The 19,883-nt window shown below is 38.6% G+C and overlaps 1 long non-coding RNA gene across 1 annotated transcript in view; it reads right to left on the bottom strand.

Moving 5' to 3' along the window:
- LOC130454082 (uncharacterized) overlaps positions 1–7,411 on the bottom strand; it is an 85,737-nt gene extending 78,326 nt beyond the window's left edge. Inside the window, exon 1 of the long non-coding RNA XR_008911754.1 lies at positions 7,321–7,411. This is a non-coding gene — a long non-coding RNA (uncharacterized LOC130454082). The remainder of the gene's footprint in view (positions 1–7,320) is intronic.
- Positions 7,412–19,883: the final 12,472 nt, after the last annotated feature.

The following is a 19,883-nucleotide window of genomic DNA, read 5'->3' as shown; positions in this document are numbered from 1 at the left end:
TCAAGCTGTATGACCTTAGGAAGGTCAAATAACTTTTGTTTGCTTCAGTTTCCCCATCTATAAAATGGGATAATAACAGTATCTTCCTAACAAAGTTGTGGTGAGGATGAAATGAGTTAATAGATGTAAAGCATTTTATAAAATTCAAGATACTATTTATTATTGTTCTTGTATTTATGATGCTAAGGTCCTGTGGCACAGGCATTGTTGGAACTATATTTTATTCATTGATACATTTTTAGATCACTTTTAAAAATTTTATTTAGTCAATTTAGAACATTATTCCTTGGTCACAAGAATCATATTCTTTCTCCTCCCTCCCCTCCCCCTACCCTTCTAGTTGCCAACTCAAAATTCCACTGGGTTTTACTTCTCTCCTTGATCAGAACCTATTTCCATGTTGTTGGTATTTGCATTAGGGTGTTCATTTAGAGTCTCTCCTCAATCATATCCCCTCAACTCCTGTAGTCACGCAGTTGCTTTTCCTCGGTGTTTTTACTCCCACAGTTTGTCCTCTGCTTATGGATAGTGTTTTTTCTCCTAGATTCCTGCAGATTGTTCAGGAACATTGCATTGACACTAATGAAAAAGTCCATTACATTCAATTGTACCCCAGTGTATCAGTCTCTGTGTACAGTGTTCTCCTGGTTCTGCTCCTTTCGCTCTGCATCATTTCCTGGAGGTTGTTCCAGTCTCCATGGAATTCCTCCACTTTAGTATTCCATTTAGCACAATAGTATTCCATCACCAACATATACCATAATTTGCTCAGCCATTCCACAATTGAAGGGCATTCCCCCATTTTCCAATTTTTGGCCACCACAAAGAGCGCAGCCATGAATATTCTTGTACAAGTCTTTTTCCTTATTATCTCTTTGGGGTACATTACCAATGATTCTTAAGTTGTCTCTCCTGGAACAATTTTCTAAATCTTCTGTTTTGTGAATGAGATGTTTCATATTTTCCTCAATTTTTTTCATTCTTTTGATTTTGTTTTATAGTTTCCTGCTGCCTTGTGAAGTCACTTGCTTCTAATTGTATTCTGGTTCTTAAAGATTGAATTTCATGTCTGACTTTTTGGTCATCCTTCTTCTGTTCTGATTTTCTTTGGAGGTCATCTTTCATCTTCTTTGCCTCATCTTTCATCTCCTTTGTCTCATCTTTCATTTTATTTGCCTCATCCTTCATCTTCTTTGCCTCATTTTCAAGCTGATTAATTTTGGCTTTCAAGACACTATTTTCTCGTTTTAGTCCATGTGCCTCTGTTTCCAGATGACTTATCTTGCTTTTTAAGTTCTTTTCCCTGTTGTCTTCAGCCTCTCTTAATTGTGTTTTGAATTGAATTTTGAGTTCTTCCAAAGCCTGTGTCCAATTCACTGGAGTTTCTGTGTTTTCCTTTGTGTTCCTTGATCTTCCTCTATTACATTTGCTCTTTGTTCATTGTCTGGATAGAAGCCGTTGATTGTAATTTCTTTTTTCTTTTTCTGTTGTTTGCTCATATTTGCCCCTTCTTTTTCTTGCTCCTCTCATTGTGTGCTTGATCTGTGGGTTTGGGCTTTTATGTTAGCCTTCACCCTTGGAACTTAGCAGGGCACTCAGAGCAGTCTATGGGGTGAGGGGTGTTGGAGCTTGAGCTTCCTCTCTGAAGGTTTGATGAGATTAAGCCCAGCTGAGTTTAACTTGCAGTGCAGGATGTGCCCTGATGCCAAAACCTCAAGGTGGGGGGTGGGGGAATATGGAGTGTCTCCACTGCTAGGACTAGGTTGCCTCCTCTGTGCTTGTCCTTGAGTGGCCTCCCAGCCACCTGTGTTTGGAGCCCTGAGCATGGCACAGCTTTGCCCATAAGATACTCCTTCCACACTAGTGCCCTTGCCTGCCCAGAAATTCCAGCCACTGCTAGAGGCTCAGTACTGTGGGTGGGGGAGGGGTCCTGGGACCTTCCATCTTCCTTTCCCTTAAACTGAAGTGTTATCAAATTCAGGCTTTTGGGGGGGCATACCTTTTAAGTTGAGTCCAGCAGGAGGGTTCCTTAGTTCTGTCCTATTGTTAAGTTTGGTTTTCAGTCCCCTAGGAGCATTTGGTTTTCAATCGGTGAGGAAGGGTTTTCTGAGGTCTGAACTTTGGCTGCCTCAATGCCTCCTCATTGATACATTTTTATATCACCAAAGCCACCCTTCAGTATCCCTTTCTCCACCACTCCCAGAAAACTAACATAGATATTAAATAATATTTTAAAGAAAAAAAGTTCAAAAACTGATTAATAATTCAAAAATGTCTGAAAAATACATGAATTTCCCCTACTCATCTACCTCCTACCTCTACAAATATATGGATGAAAGTATCTTCTCTTTATTACTTCTTAGGAACCCCGTGTCTTGTTTCTGCTTACCTTAATCTGCATTAGTTCATACAAATCTTTCTATGTTTCTCTGTATTCATTGTATTTGTCATTCCTTATAATACAGAAATATTCTCACCCATTCATTTAACACATTTTTAGTCAATCCCAAATCAATGGACATCCACTATTTTTTCCAATTGTTTTATTACAAAAATGTGCTGCTGTAAATATTTCAGTGTTTATTGAGACCACCTTCTTATTAATGGCATCCTTGGTGTATAAATCTAATCATTGATTCCCTGAACCAAAGCATATGATTTTTCAATCATTTTATAGATATTCTTTCCACATCTTGACTTCCCCATTATGGTTTTGATATATCCTGAATCAGCATAAAAAAAATAAATGGAATTTTTTGGGAGTTCTACAGAAGCTGCAGACAATTCATGAAGGCCAACAGATGACAGAAAAAGTTTAAAAACTCATAAATGCATAAAATATATAGTAATATAAAATATACAATATACATATATAATATTGTTAATGCCATAAATATACACAATATCATTTTTAAAAAGTTAAAATAAGTAAAAAGTTAATGTTTGAAAAAAGAACACAAAAGAACACAAAGGCTAGAAATGTACAGATATCTTAAGTTTAAACTAAATATGGCCTAGGATCAAATATTTAACCCAAATTTTACAAGAAGTTATTGTAAACACTCCATTAAAAAAAAGAAAAATTTCTAAGTTCTTCTCTGATTTGAATGGTGGTAAAAAAAATTTACATGGATTTTCCAAAATCAAAGGGTCTCCAAGACCCTAACCCCTAGAATGTGGAAGAGATATGTGTATTTGCATAAATCCACCATGCTTTCCAAAACAATTTTGTGGTTTTTGACAACATGGCTAATATGGAAATATCCTTTGCTTGATTTTACAAGTATAAATGATATCACACTGCTTGCCTTTTCAATGGGTTAGGGAGAGAGGGCGGGAGAGAATTTGAAACTCAAAAGTCTAAAAAAAATTAATTTTTTAAGAAATGCAGTTGGGGGGGAAATAACACATCACTTACTCAGAGGTGGTTAGAAGCCCTGCCTTTTTCTAACTAGCTGAACTAATTTGCAAGGAACTCAACATAATCAAGTTAATATTAACATTTATATCAAAAGAACTCTTTTTAGAGTCCACAGTGCCAGTTTTATTGCAATGAATTCACTTGATGATTTTTTTCTATAATTGTAAATCTGTTTGTTTTTGAGACTATTACAGTACAGGATCCTAAAGGAGTATAACATTTTTTAACAGTGAGATTTGATTGAATTGATCAATCTCCCTCTATGTAATTAATATAAATAATAATCATCTCTAAGCTAATGATTCTCAAATGTATTTGGCCAGCCTTTACCCTCTCTCCAACTAATGTTGAGACATTTTAATTTAGATGTCCCATAAATATTTTAAACTCAACTTGTCAAAAATTAGCTTCATTACCCAAACTCTCTCAAAAAGCAATCCCTTACCCACTCCAAACTTGCATTCTAGGGGTTACCCTCAGCTCCTCACTTCTTATCTCCCAATAGCCAATTTGTTATCAAGACCTGTAATTATGACTTTTTGAAACTTCTCTTTAATATTCCTGCTTTTTTCCCTTGGACATTGCCATCACTCTACTGCAGGTCCTACTACCTCCTGTCTAAACCGCTGAAGTATCTTCAGTGTTGGTCTCTGCCTCAAGTTACTACCCTCTGCAGTTCATCCACTCAACTGTCAAATGAATCTTCTGAGTAACTGTGGCAGAAAACCTGTCCAGAAAACTCCAGTAGTTTCTCTATCAATGATCAAACATAAAATCCCATTTGGCCTTCATAACCTGGCCCCTTCCTATTCTTCTAGTGGTAGTCTCTCGGTTACCGATAATGACGATTGTCTTTGTGCAGTTTCATCTACAGTGTACCCTCATGTGGCTTTGGAGTCCAAAGGCTGAGGCGCACAGTTTGTGGCACATGGAGCCTGGGACACCAGTTGTTATGGGAGGTGCGGTTACGGCCTGGGGTCAGCGTTCTATTCTTCTACATTTTATTCATTCATACACACTGGGTGATCTAGTCCTAAAGGCATCATTTGTTCCTTGCAAAACACACTCCAATTCTTCACTTCATGTATTTTCCCTCCCCATTTTTATTGATTATCTCCTGCTTATCCAATATGTATTTTATTTGTACATATTTGCTTTAGTTTTGCCTCCTCCAACCCCCACCCTCCCTCCCTTATATGGTGAGGTCTTAGATAGCAAGGAGCAGACAGAAAGGCTGACTTTTGCCTTTTTGCCTATCCCTAAGTCTCTTATCACAGTGTATAGCACATAGTAGGCTCATTATATATATATATATGTATATATATATGTCACACAGTAGGCACTTAATAAATGCCTATTGACTTTTTAACAAACAAAATACTACACATCTGTTACCTAATCAGGTAAAAACGCCTGTGTTGAATAAACAAATCCCCCTGAGGCATTAAATTCAGTGTAAACACATAGTTAATCCAGTCTGAAAGCAGTAGAGAGTTTCAACCAATTGGATGAAATGAAGTGATATTATACAAGAAGTATATTGGGATTGCTTGAAGGATATATTGGAACCCATACTCTATGGAGCTTGGATAACAAAGAAATCCAGTTAAGACTTGGCATTCTTTTATATGGCCAATAGAGGAAGGAAAAATACAGAGGCAAGTGCCTAAGAGGGAATTTCTTGAGGGCTCTGGAGGGGGACAATCCTCAGCCTTCTCCTCCACACTTCTAACAGAAGATCACTTTATAAACTTGAAAGGTAAGAAATTCGTATATGAGTAAGGTTTCTGGAAGATTATTGTCTGGGGGCAGTATTTATACTGGATATGGAAGACAAACTAGGAACACTGATGTAAGTTAGCATCAGGACTCAGAAAGGAGGACACAAATATGTCCGAGAAGACTTTCATGGGGACTCCATAAAAGGAGAAACAGACTTCTAGCAGCTTTGTGAGTTACCTTTTTACTAAATGAGGACCCTAAGCTGAAGCCCACTTTCTGTGGGACTCTTCCTAGGTTTGTGAACTATTATGTCCCAGAATTGAAAGGAATGTTTTATAACAAGCATTTTCACTATATGACAAAAGCTAATACTCTAACTCAAAGCTCATTGAGTTCAGATTACTAACTGTTATGAGCAGATCAGGAGGGAAACCTATTTATGGGGCTTCGTGATCAACTAGTAACCTACTGTCCTTATTGATAAAAACCTGAGAGGAGAAGGAGCCCTCTGCCCTCTGCAGACTGTCTGCCAGCACAAGTTAAGGTCAGGAGAAAGTGTTCCCTCTATATAAACAGAACTCAGAGGTCCAAATTCATGGAAAGAGTTCCTTCAGGGCCTAGTGCCTGTAAGAGCAGGGGACGATCCATCATGTCAGTGAGGCAGAGGAGAAACGTCACTGTTTTTGGACTCAAAATCAGACTACTTTGAGACTTGCCACAGTATAGTTAGATTCAGTTCTCAGAGTCTCCATTGATTTATCTTTGAAGAGAGGGTTAGATAACTTCCAAAAGACTTCTCTATTCTTAAATATTAGGAATTCATTTCTTTTTTAGATGGGCTTTAAGGAACATTTCTTTATAAAGTTGTTTTTTTTTTAAACTCTTACCTTCCATCTTTGAGTCAATTCTGTGTATTGGCTCCAAGGCAGGAGAGTGGTAAGGGCTAGGCAATGAGGGTCAAGTGACTTGCCCAGGGTCACACAGCTGGAAAGTGGCTGAGGCCAGATTTGAACCTAGGACCTCCTGTCTCTAGGCCTGACTCTCCATCTACTGAGCCACCCAGCTGCCCCCTTTACAAAGTTTTGCTTAGGGATCTGGAATGGAAACTAACAACAATGTTATCCTACACCCACCTCCATACTTAACCCAAGATAGCTACCTGGCTCTGATCTAAGGAACAACTACTTCTGTATAGAAAGCATGGGATACATGGGGGCTCTGAATGAATAAATATAAAGAAAAAGCATACAAAGAGAGGCCAAAATGTAGAGAAGACAAAGAAAAGATGTCCTACGACACAGAGCTGACTATCAATGCTTATTTGCCAAAGCCACCAACAAAAGGCACAGGATGGAGGCTAGAGTGAAATCATAGATCAAAGGTTAAAAATGTGTCTATTTCTGCTTTCCTGTGACATTGAAGAGCTTTGCTTACATTAGACCAGTTTTTCTTCATTAATAGATATGTTGGTTAACTCGTCTGTGGACCAGAGTTCATGTAACTCATTGGCTTTTTAACAGAGCCCATCAAGGGAGTTCAAGCCTGATACTTTCTAGTTCTTAACCCCGGTGTGCTGGGTGCAGTTGACTAAGTGCAGTCCCTACCAATATTTCTTTCCCATATATAATGCAAGATACAAGTGCCCTATTTTAACTAGATAGTTCAGAATCCCAACACTTAATTTGCCTGTGAGAACTCAGCTCTAGCCATCTGCCTTTGAACCCACTATGGTTTAACACACAAATCAAATACTTTAAACAGCCTCCAGTGCATTTGCCTTCCACATGAATGGCCCCTGGGTAATTTATTGATTGGCTATAGCTGGGCCCTGGGGAAGATATTGTGGCTACCCTAGCCACTATATTAATAAGTCCACATTGTTGGAGGACAGGCTGTGGCATTCAGTATCACAGAACAGAATACAATCTTGATGCGAACTGACAGTGGGCAGTAATGGGTAGTAATAGGAACACGACCCTCTTCTGAAATCTTGCATTTCTTACTAGTTAAACATCAGCTGTAAAACCTGTAGTTTCAACATTTAGTCAATTATGAATTGCAGATTGACCCACGCTGTGTACGTACTGGATCTGTTGTGTTCTATACGGAGCATCGGCTTTTTGCCTAATCTGTTTTATTAACTACTCATCACATTGTTCTTAGAAATAATTAATTACCTGTAGTGGTCCTCCCAGGTGCCACAGCCCATCCCCATGTTCTCATTCTAGATTGCTCCTGCATTGACAAATGATGACTAAGTAGACGATGGGGCAACATGGAACCTGCACACACTAGAGACTGGCATTCCGGAAGAATCCCCCAATCTTGTACATGTTCCTTATTCCCTATGGAAACAAACCCCAAAACATAATTCCACCTGTGATGGGAATAGGTGTTGCCAGGCTACCAATATATATGCCAACCCTAGCCATAGGGTGTAGAGGATGCCACTCTACAGTGAGCTGCTACTTCTCACTATCAGTGCCAAAGAGGCTATTTTACTAGCCCCTGGGCTTGTCCATCAGTCACAAGGCTACCTGATTAGCCCCCCTCCCAGACTATGTGACCAGCTATTAGGCTATTATACCACCAAAAACCACTTCTTCAAATAAAATTCTTTTCTTACTTCTGGAATGAATGGAGTTTAGTCTCTCATTCTTGGGGTGAGATCCTGCCCTACTACAGTCTTGGGTGTGTTTTTCCCAAATCAATCAGAATACAGTCTCTAGTTTAAGGAGAACATGACAGGTTATCTTGAGCCATTTTGTAGACTGTCAAATAATGACTCCCATTTATATAGCACTTCACAGATTCTATTTCATTTAATCCTCGCCTCAACATTGGGAGATAAGTGCTATCACTATCTCCATTTTGTAGATGAGGAAACTGAGGCAAACAGAGATTAAGTGACTTGCCCAGAGTCATATCATTTGCACAAGCTTGAAAATTGCCTGGGCTCTTTGCCTCTCCAAGTACTTTAAATATAGATGTCACCATAATTGTCTAAGGTCAAATTTGGACTCAGGTCTTTCTGATTCTAGTCTCAGCAGTAGTACTCTATCCATTGTTTCACCTCATTGTCTATGCCTCTAGCTATGCAGACTGAGGAAGTCCATGAGAATCTGCATGTATACAAAATATATACAAAGGAACAGGGGATAAGGGGGATGGTTTCAATAATCAATAAATATTTATTGAGTACCTACTACATGCTAAATCTAATAGCAGCTAGGTGTCAGAGTAAATCGTTTGTTAGGTCTGGAGTCAAGAAGACTCAAAACTTCTCTTTAGCTAGTTACTAGCTGTGAGACCCTTGGCAAGTCACTTAACTGTATCTACCTCAGTTTCCTCATCTGTAAAATGAGCCAGAGAAAGAAATGGCAAACCAGTAGAGTATCTTTTTCAAGAAAACCCCAAATGGGGACAGAAAGGGTAGGACACAACTGAAACAATTGAACAAGAAGAACAACTATGTGTTAAATGCATTGGTTTAACAATGTTATTATGAAAAGTCAAAGTATTTTCCACATTGCATATGTAGCTGGAAGGTCAATGAGCAGTTTATAGATCAGTAGCCTATTACCTAAAGAAGATCTCATGCTTTACGGCATAATCTGATTAGCTATAGGAGTCAGTAAAGACTTGTGTACCGTTTTCCTTCCTTTTCCAGTTTGAATATCAGAACCAGTGGCAGACTAGTCTGACTTTTTGCATCCTTCAAACCCCACCAAAAGCCACTGCCTTCTACATCTGCCAGTTCTGATCTCAGAACTAAAGCCAATAAGGACCAGATCATTGAGGCCATGAAAGGATTTCACTCCTAGTGCAAGGACTTTCAATGTTAGCATGGTATTAGGAAACTGTTTAAAATATTGCATGAAAAAAAGAGGATAGGACAAGTAACTGAGGGGAATGAATCATCATCTTTAAAAGGTGAGTCTCCCTCTCTCTGAGGTAAAATATCAGATCAAATGGCATCCTATTGGCTTTTTAGCCAGAAGGTCAGCCCCTCCTGTTAGGAGGGCCCCCTCCACAGTTTGATGTGTTCTAGTTAGTTCTCTTTGACTTGATGATTATTTGGAGGCTTTGGGGGCTTGGGATTCTTAAATGTCTCTACGAAGCATTTGGAAGTTAGAAAAATATTCTTTTTTCTCTCTGAAAATGTGAATAAACAAAGCCAAAGGTTCAGAAACTAAGGAATTTTCAGCTGCCTCACCTTTCTGCCCCAAATCACGGGGTGGCACAATCAGTACTCCCTCTTAATTCTTCCAGAGACCTGCAATTGAAGACTTGGAACAAAAAAGGAAAGGAGCACTGAGGTCCCAAATATATTAGAGAGCATTAAGGAAGTAATTTTCAATAGAACTCGAGGAAAGGAAAAATTGACTACCAAAAAAGAGCCAATATTCAGAATCTCCTACCTTTCATTTCATAGGTACTGGAAGTGCAAAAGGAAAGGAAGAATCAAAGCTTGGAGAACTGGGGGTAGGGATGTGCTAATTTTTTCCCCTCAAAGGGGAATGAGGTAGTCTGGAAGTGCCCTGAAAGTGGTACTTTTTGTGGGAGTGGTTTCCCTTTAAGGGCTGTTGCAACAAGAAAAAATGGAGAGAGATGATAGTGACATTCCAAAGCACAGTGATTCCCAGGGGTCTGTCAGTCATTATATTCCATGCCCATTCTATCCCAGCTGAATAAATTGGCCCCAGGGTGTAGTATTTGACATAGAGAGGCTCAGTCTCAGAATACTTCTCTCAACCCAATTTTCCTTCAAATTGGTCTGACTATTAAGCTAGAAGACAGAAAATATAACCTTAGTAAGGCAGATGCATTCATAGGGACACCTGCCATTCAAAATGACTGCACTTCCACAGGAAAGCGTGTATGCCAGAGAGCAAGAAATGCCACTGTACATGAAGGAGGAACATCTCCAATATTAGATTTCAGGAACTGCTGGCACATGAGCACAGGGACTCTGCTAGGGATGGCTTTGTTTGAGAAAATGGGGAGCTCTCCCACCCACTGACTATAAAAGTTCTCGTTACACTCCATGGGAGTCATTTCTCAATTCTCTTGCTATGCTAACTAAATTATTTATTAAAGCAAGCTTACTACAAAATCCCCTTAAAATGCCATAAAATATAAATATCATAAAATATTCCACACCTTTTGGGATAGTAAATCTTTACATCAACTTGACTGGTTTTCAGCTAATGGATGCTCTTGGGCAGCTGTAACTTCTTAACAGTTCAACCTCACTTGGCTTTTGAGTACTCAAGAGGGACAGGCGCCGGAGCATCTGTGCACCTTGAAATGTTTGAGAGATCTATGAAAGGAGTGAAGTGTTTCCTTGAAGAGTAGTGGGGGTGATCCTGGCTATGCGTCCTCTCCTGTCCCGTGAACCTCACTGACGATTAATGTTTTACAGTAAACATCAGTTATGGAGCATCAGTAACAACAACAATATCCTACAGATAGCATGGACTAATTGAATAAGGAGCTGATTTCCTCAAAATCAGGCAGACCTGGACACAGGCCCTCCTGCTAGCACCTCTCAACTGTGTGACCCCAGACAAGTCACTTGCCTTTTCAATGTTTTAAATCATTCTCTAAGACTAAATTGCTGAAATAGTGCAGCTCTGCATTGGCAGACGTTTCGTCATCTAGCAACCCCCTACAGAAATGAAATCACAGCCTCAGTTATTATTCCTTTCCTAAGAACAGATTAAATTTCTATAATGTTTTGAAAATGAATCAAATTCCTTGGTTATGTGCAATTGCATCAAGAAAGATAGGTCAGCTGGGTTGTTTCAGTTCAGTGAAAAAAAATTTCTAACAACTGGAGCTATCCAAACATTAAATGGGCTGCTGTGCAAGGCACAGGCTTCCTAGTCACTAGAGGTCTTAAAGTAGATGCTGCCTAAGTAACTCAAGTTGTAAAGGGAATTCCTTCTTCAGGTACAACCTGGAGGGCATGAAACTTGAGGTCTAGCAATCAGGTTCTATGATTCTAGGTTGCCAAATGCTCTTGAAGCCTACTAGATTTTTGAGCATACTCCTAGGATTATTGCACAATGATCTTCATTGAGAGATCTGGAGATATTCGTTGAAGTTAATTTAGTCAACCAATAAGCATTATTCATTCAGAACCTCTGATGTGGCAGGTATTGTGGTACGGGCAGAAAGGCAAAAATCAAACAGCCATGCAGAATTCCAGATAAGACCACTGAGGACCAAGAAGATTTAGTGATGGTTCATACCTAGTTTGCATCTGAGGCAAGATTTGGATTCAGATCACCTAAACTAAACTAAACCTAAACTAAAAGTTAGTGCTTTCCCACTATACCATGCTACCTAAGGCTACATTTTATAAACACCAAAAGGACCTCAAGGATCGTGGGCTACATTGGATTGAAAAGATTGAAGCTGGGGTAGCTTTTTACTGGAGTACAACAGAGACTAATCTCCTTAAGGGCAGGGACAGCATGACTTTGTCTCCCTAGATTCATCAACCATAATTGTTTGGTTGTTGTCTTTCATACTCAAAGAGGAAGAAAAAGATGCCACTATGTCAGGGTCAATGTACAAAGTGTCCACCTGTGGCTGATCAGACTCTACCACAGGTAAGGCACAAATAGCCTTTATGAGCATTTGGAATGGAAATACCTCTAAATTTGTACATCTTGTGTTTCTTTAGAGCTATTGAAATTCAGCTTTGCTTTTAGAACTACACCACCCTTTCTTTGACATGGTCACACCATGCTGGACAGTTCTGTGCCAGTGTTTCCCATGTTTCACAATTGATACCGAAGTTATTCAGAGAGACGTTGACAGTGTTGTTGTATCGCTTCTTCTGCCCTCCCAGTGGGTACTTGCCTTGTGTGAGTTCTCTGTAAAATAGTCTTTTAGGGAAGCGCACCTTTGGTTTTCAAACTCTGTGGTCAGTCCATACAAATTGTACTGTCTGCAGCAGAGTTTGAGTACTGGGCAGTTCAACATGAGAAAGGATTTTCAGTGTCGGATACTCTGAAGGTATTGATAGTATAACTTCATTTTTGTCTCCCCAGGTTCTTCATCAGACTAGGAGCCTTATAAATGATTGTTGATTGTATCATTGATCTTCATTTGGTTTGTTTTTCCTTACTCTGCATTTCTCTCTGTGCTACTATAACCTTCTACTTTGTCACCAAACTTCTTCTCTCCCCTTTGACGTGTCATGCCCCCTCCTCTCTTCCCCACCACCTCTTTTTTTTCCTGAATGTCACTCTATGGCATCTGTCACCATAGTACCCAGGTGCTCAATGTAGTTGCTACTTGGTGGGCTTTGTTGAGCATTCATCAGTGTTTCCATCAAAGGACCAATTAACTCCCTGCTGCCCCTTCCCAACCTGTAGCATAGACCCATGCTGTTCTTGGTTAGTTTAAGGCAGCAGGGAGCTAATTGTTCCATTCCTCAGTATGGCTTAAACTCCCTTTTATGATGTTCACAGGTACACATCCTACTTTAAAAAGAACCTATTTTTACTAACTTCTTGGCTGATTACCACGCTGCCTGTAATCTACCCTTATGGTAGGAAAGGTGCTGTCAAGGCAGCTCCAGGCAAAATGGGATAATACTGTATTTCCTGACACCTTTCAGTGTGAGTTTAGGCTTCCTTAAACTATAGAGACAGCTTGCATCATTATTTCTATGGAGAAAGATGTCACTATGTGGCTGAGTTTGTGTTCACTAATATACAGATTTGGTAGACCATCATTTTCTCTGTACTAGTAATGCATTCTCAAGAGCTAGATGTAACAAAGGGAGCAATGAATCAAATTCACCACTAGTGGGACTCAGAGTTTGGACTTGATCAACTTGAATCCTTCCTCCTTATAGAATTCAAGATATAGAATTAAAAAGAACCCATGCAGAATTACAGATAAGACCACTGAGGACCAAGAAGATTTAGGGATGGTTCATACCTAGTTTGCATCTGAGGCAAGATTTGAATTCAGATCACCTAACTCTAAAGTTAGTGCTTTCTCACTATACCATGCTACCTAAGGCTACATTTTATAAACACTGTATTAACACTAAAAATGTAAAGTTCATTTCTCAATAAATGAATAATTATTGAATATCTACTATGTGTCAGGCACTGTGATAGGCTCTGGAGGCATTAAAAAATGAAAACATCTCTACTTAACTTATATTCTAACAGGGAGATTGACATTATATATATATATATATATATATATGTATGTATAAAATATATAGCAAGTTGAAAAATCTCCACTTCATTGTGTGTGTGTGTGTGTATGCCTACTTCTGCACTTTTTTCTCTGTCTGCCCCTCTCTCTTTCCTCTTTTTATTTATTTTCAGTTGTTTTCAGTCCTATTCTTCCTAACCCCATTTGGGATTTTCTTGGCAAAGAAAGTGGAGTTGTTTGCCATTTCCTTCTTCAGGTCATTTTTTCAGATGAGGAACTGAGGCAAACAGGGAGAAATTATTTTCTCAGGGCCACCCAGCTAGTGAGTGTCTGAAGATGGATTTGAACTCATGAACATGAGTGTCCCTGATTCCAAGTTCAATGCTCTCTCCATTATGTCACCTAGCAGCCCACCTCTCTCAATGAATCAAGTAGTCAAATGTAAAAATGCAAGGTTCTTTGAGCAGGTGGGGATTCGCAGATTAGCAGATGGAGATCAAGAAAGGCTTTATTCAATCTTTAAGGAAGAAAAACACTTTTAGAAGTAGAGGTACAGAGGGAGTATTTTCAAGTATTGGGACCAACTAGGGCAAAGGTAGGGATAAAAACATAGGAGATGGAATGTTGTTGTGGCAGAACAAAGAGAAGGCTAGTCCGAATTGACAGCAGAGTATAAAATGGGGTATAGTAATTACCAGTGAGCTTGAAAAGGAAGTTTGGGACTAGGTTGCATAGCTAAGCATAAGGCTAAGCAGAGAAATGTACACTTTATTCTACAGCAATAGGAAGCCACTGGAATTCATTGAGTAGAAGAGTCAGATGATTACTACTCCTATTAGGAAGATTACTTTGGCAGCAAAGTGGAGAATGGACAGAAGTGAGCAAGTTGAGGCTGGGGCTAATTAGCAAGTTTTTGCTATGGTTTAGGCAACAGGTGATGAGTCCCTGAACTAAGATGGCAGCTGTGTGAGGAGAGAAAAGGTATCATACTAGAGAAATATTGTGAAGGTCGAAAAGGCAAGATTTGGAAATCAAGGTTGCAAGAGAGAAAAGAAATGGGGATAAGGAACCTTGTATGTTGGCGCCTTCCAAAAGAAATAGCGATATTTGGAAGAGGAATCAAAAAGAAAATGAGTTCTACTTTTGATGTTAAGTTTTGGATGTACCCAAGACATAGAAGCTTTTTCTCAAGGAATATATATGTATCCATATATGCATATACCCACATACACATTCATTTAAGTGCATATGTATATTAGTGCATTGTAAAAGAGTATTAGAAATATTTAAAGGAATTGTAAATATAGATAAACATATATTATACATACACATATGTACATATATTGTTTTACACTTCAATTCCATCAATCTTCCACCAAAATCTCAGAAGCATGCTTTATAAGTCTGAGGGAGCATTGATCAAAGTTATCTTTTAAAACTTATTTCCATTACAATGCAGTGGCCATTATAGTCAATAAATATGTAAGTGTCTATTATGTGCTAGGCTCTGTGCTAAACAGTAGGAATAAGATAGTCCCTGCCCTCAAGGAGTTTAAAATCTAATGGAGGAAGATGGTACACAGAAGGAAGATGAGAAGCAGGTTGGTTGGGGGAGGAGAAGGTACTGGTGGAGTCCAATCCAAGCAGTGCAACTGATGAGTAGTGAAGAAGTGAGGCCAGAAATGGGGGCTTTGAGGGGGGATTCTTTGTTCTAACGTTCAGCCCTCCAATCAAAGGAGCAACAGATACTGAGAGTAATCCTAAGTTCCGAGTACCAAAGATGACACAGTCTTGCAGACAATGAATTTCCAGATGACAAGCTTCCATAGGGCATGATTGTTATAGAGTCTAATTCAAGAAATGCAGGCTGTTTGAGGTGGGGGGTATTATAAACAGTCTCACTTCACTTTTTATGAGTTTATACCAGTCTCCAAATTTCCCTTAATCTGTCTTTGTCCTCATTTCTCACAAAATGATAATGCTGAATTTTATTGAACATATATAATCAGTTGTTTAATCATTCCTCAACTTATGGTGGTCTATTAATTTCCAGTTTTTTCCATAACAAAAAAAGTTCCACTATTATTAATATTAAGAACAGAGCATTCTAGAGAGACTTGCAGATATCTCCAATTTTATATGCATTTTTTTTACCTAATTTCACTTTCAAATGCTTAGGGAATGATCTAGTTTATATGGATCTCACGGCTAGTTTTTCAATAGCTAAAAATCCCACTTAACAGCATTTTTTTTCAAACCCTTATCTTCTGTCTTGGTTTCAATATTGTGTATTGGTTCCAAGGCAGAAGAGTGGCAAGGGCTAGGCAATGGGGGTCAAGTGACTTGCCCAGGGTCACACAGCTGGGAAGTGTCTAAGGTCAGATTTGAACCCAGGACCTCTTGTCTCTAGGCCTGGATCTCAATCCACTAAGCTTCCTAGCTGCCCCCTTAACAGCATTTTGCAAGGCAAAATTTCTAATATTACATCATTCTTTTCCTTATTTAAAAATGAGTTTATTCTCTAAATGATTGCCAGTTTGGATGTTAAATCTCCCCTCTTAAGATGAAGTTCAAGTGTTGGTTTTGGGGGTTTTTTTGGTTTGTTTTTGGACTCTTTCAAGCATCTTGTTGTGGTTACTGTTTTGTACCCATTAAACTCCTTTAAGAAATGGTCATAGAGTCAATGTCTATATTTTTGTCAATTTTTTTTTTATTTTGGGTCTCAACAGTTTGTTTAATTAGGTTAGGTTAGAGAAGGTAAAGAGCCCACAGATTTACTATAGCTAAGCAAACATACACACACCCATTTTATATATATATCTATATATCTATATATTAGGATAGATGAATAACAAAGCAAAAAGTCATAAATGGCTAAATGCTGAAGATCCATAGATAGTAATGACAGTCATAGAAAATAACAGAAGTTTTCACTAATTAATCAGTCAAAATTACAAACCTCAAGTTATATTGTGACAGAATCATAATATTTTAGAATTAGAAAGGATGTTATGAGATTAGTAAATTCAAACATTTATTTTATACATAAAGAAACTGAGGCCTAGGGAATTTGTCTAAGGCTACATAAGATGTAGAACTAGAATCCAGATCTCTGAATCTTCCTCCATTTGCTCTTTCCATTTCCAATGTGCCAAAAGTCAAATAAGTTGAAAGAAATAATCATTAAAGTGTGAAATTAAAAATCTGGGATAGACAAGAAACAGATCCAGCATTTTCAGAACATTCAGCAGTATATTCATCCTTTCTCGTTCATCATTTCAGAATGGGGGACATATATGCTACTCAAAAAAAAATACGACCATCAAACAGTCAAAGAATTATGGATCCATCACTTCTCTTTGCTGTTTACACACTTTAGCTATTATATCAAAATGAATTTGCATGTTTCAGATAGTAATGTCTTGATTACAGAAGAAAATGCTTTGGGGAGTGTGACTCAGCAATGTAATAAAAATTGATGATTGACTGTCCTATTTCCAATCAAGTGAAACACAAGAATTACAGCATTTCTGAGTTATTAACCAAAAGAACATTGGACCCCATTCCATAGCCATAATTCCTCAAGATTCACAGTGAACAGATCAGCCCTCAGACGAGAGAACATCCATATTGGGAAACCAGGAATCCTGACTTCCATTTGAGAATGGATGGAGGCCAACCTCCTTCCCACAACGAGTCTGTATAGAAATGTTGTTGATGCAGGAGCTCTTAATGATTTTTCTTCGTTTCGAGTCACCTAACGCGATGCTTACAAGGTTGAAATATTGCTCCTGCTAGGGAGAGAGATTAGACTTCAGAACTCAGCATCTCTGGTTCTCCAGCACTCGTCATGTCAGTCCACAAATGCACAGTTTTTACTCTGCTCCATTCTTAGCTGTTTGCTTGTTCAGAGCACCTCGCAGTGGTAGGAAGATCAAACACTCACGCAGATTATGTATTCACACGAGGTCACAGGTAAGCCAGAGTCAGAAGGAAGATGATAATGGAGTGCCCCAGAATCAGGATAGTCTTTGAATTGCAGGCCTTCTCCAGGATTGTATGTTTCATTCAGATTCCTAAACACTGAAGGGAGATTGTGCTCATACCCAGAGGAACAGGAGCTATTTGCTGCCTGCATATTCCTTCATTAATGTGCCTCTTTGTGGACACATTCATTCTTAAACTCTTTCTGTCCCTTATTCTCCCCCTCTATTTCTCTGCCTATCTCCTCCACCCCCATCCCTTTCTTTATTACAAGGGACCACAAAGCAAAGTTTCTATCATAAAAAGGATGGCCTGTGCCCCTTGCACATACGCCCACTCATCCACATACTCCCTTGGTTTGACAGCAAAATCAATTAATCATTACCAGTCTCCTCCTGGCACCAGCACAGAAGGCCTTTCACTTGCCAGAAGACAAAAAAGAGTACATAAAGGAAAATAACAAAACAAACACTGGAGTAGAATTATAGTTCATTTGCATTCATCCCTCCCACTCTCCCCATATACATTACATTAAAAAAGAGAGTTTTCTAATGAGATAGATTTCCTCATCAGCCAAAGAGGGCAAAAACGACTTTAATAGGTAAAAATCTGGTTCTTATATACTGTGGTGACTGTCTTAATTGGACTCTGAGCACTTTAAACACACACACACACACACACACACACACAGAGTAATTATTCTTCAAAATGCTTTAATAAGATAGCCAAGTAGGAAGTTCTCATTATTTGATTATATACAATGACCACACCAAGGACTAAGCAGGGACACAAGGGATTCTTTGCTTCCAACAGGACTCTGACAGGCTACCTTCTATCCCAGGTTCTTGGTTTAGTTATAACTATATCTTTTTTAATAGGGAAAAATCACACTGATTTCCAAAGGTAATAAACTGATTCTATCTCTTAGGTCCTACCAATGCCTCTATGAGTTTATATGTTCTGACCTTCTTGTTAGATAGATAGACAGACAGACAGACAGACAGACAGATAGATAGATTGATTGATAGATGATAGACAAACAGGCAAAGATAGAGATAGATAGACAGACAGACAGACAGACAGATAGATAGATAGATAGATAGATAGATAGATAGATGGATAGATATAGAGATAGAACATTTATTAGATGCTTACTCTGTGCCAGGTTCTGTATTAAGCACTGGGAATACACATAAAAGCAAAAAAAATAGTTACTATCTTCAAAGAAGTTGCATTTTTTTGGAGGAATACAACATATAAATCTGGAAAAGCTAAGGGTGGGATCAAGACTTTAGGGGAGGAGGTGAAAAAATATGGAAAAGGAAGAGTGAAGCCAGAAATCAAGTGAATATGGCTTGAGTGCCTCATGAAAAGAAAATCCAGATTATGGAACCACCAATAAGAAAAAAGAGCTACATATTGGAGGCATCTTCAGGATGAAAAGGGTCCTGGTAGGGAGACAAAGTCATCGAGAAATTTCAGAATAGACTTGGGAATTTCTATGAATGAATACTATGAGCTTTTTAAAATTCGTCTCAGCTCCAGGGAGCTGAACTCAACCTGAAGAGGCCCTATCACTGAGAAAGATGCTAGTTTTCCATTAATCTGAAGGATTCCTAGAAATTTAATTGACTTTGAGGATAAGATAGTACTTTAGTTTTACTCTAAAGGAGACTAAAAAGTCTAGGGCCAAGTGTGTCACTCCAAACTTGCCAGGGCAATATGAATTAATTATACTTGGTCCAATTTAGCATCGTGTGTGTGTGTGTGTGTGTGTGTGTGTGTGTGTGTGTGTGTGTGTGTGTGTGTGTGTGTGTGTGCTTGTGTTTTGACCTCTGCAGTCACCAGAGGAATGCTGGTCATAGTGAATTTGTTTTTCCCAGGGGCACTGAGATACATGAACAGTCATGAGGCCAAATAGATTCCATGGCCACCTTGCAGAGGTCAGATCTTCTTGAGGGTTCTAGATGTTTCCACATGAACTTATGGCAATGTTCTGGCACCTTGGACGGTACTGTATATGAGATCTTTTCTTTCCTTTCAGAAGTGATTTCAGGTCAGACTTGTTTAGCAGGGCCCAGATGATGGAACTACCTCCTCATTAAACCATACCCCAACCCATAGTAGTGGAAAAAGAATTCTCCTGGGGGTTGGGAAATGACACTGTACTAAATCATATCTCCAACCTTTTTCAGCCCTAAAGTTCTGCCTCTGGAATAAGCCATCTTAATGCTTCCACAGAGTCAATACAACTGGAAAGAATGCCTCAGGTTTTCTCTTCTTAGTCCCCAAATAAGTATATAGAATAGTATGCCCAGAGATTATAGTTTGTATTGTTTTTTTTAAGTTAAGTTTCACTCTTTTTTTTTAAATTTCAAATAAGTTGTCTTTGAGTAACAGAAGAGATAGGAAGAAAAGTGGTTTATGAAGAAGTATTAACCTTTTTAAGAAGTTGAATTTGATAGGTCCTTATCATCAATGTTAAGGACACTCAATAAAGTTTTTATTAATAAATAGAAGTTTTAGAATGAAAATGAGAAAAAAACATTTGTGTATAAAATGAAAT

Source organism: Monodelphis domestica, chromosome 4, assembly GCF_027887165.1.
Source record: "Monodelphis domestica isolate mMonDom1 chromosome 4, mMonDom1.pri, whole genome shotgun sequence".
Taxonomy (NCBI): Eukaryota; Metazoa; Chordata; class Mammalia; order Didelphimorphia; family Didelphidae; genus Monodelphis; species Monodelphis domestica.
Note: the sequence above shows the minus strand (reverse complement) of the source record. Positions and strands in the feature narration are given on the sequence as shown.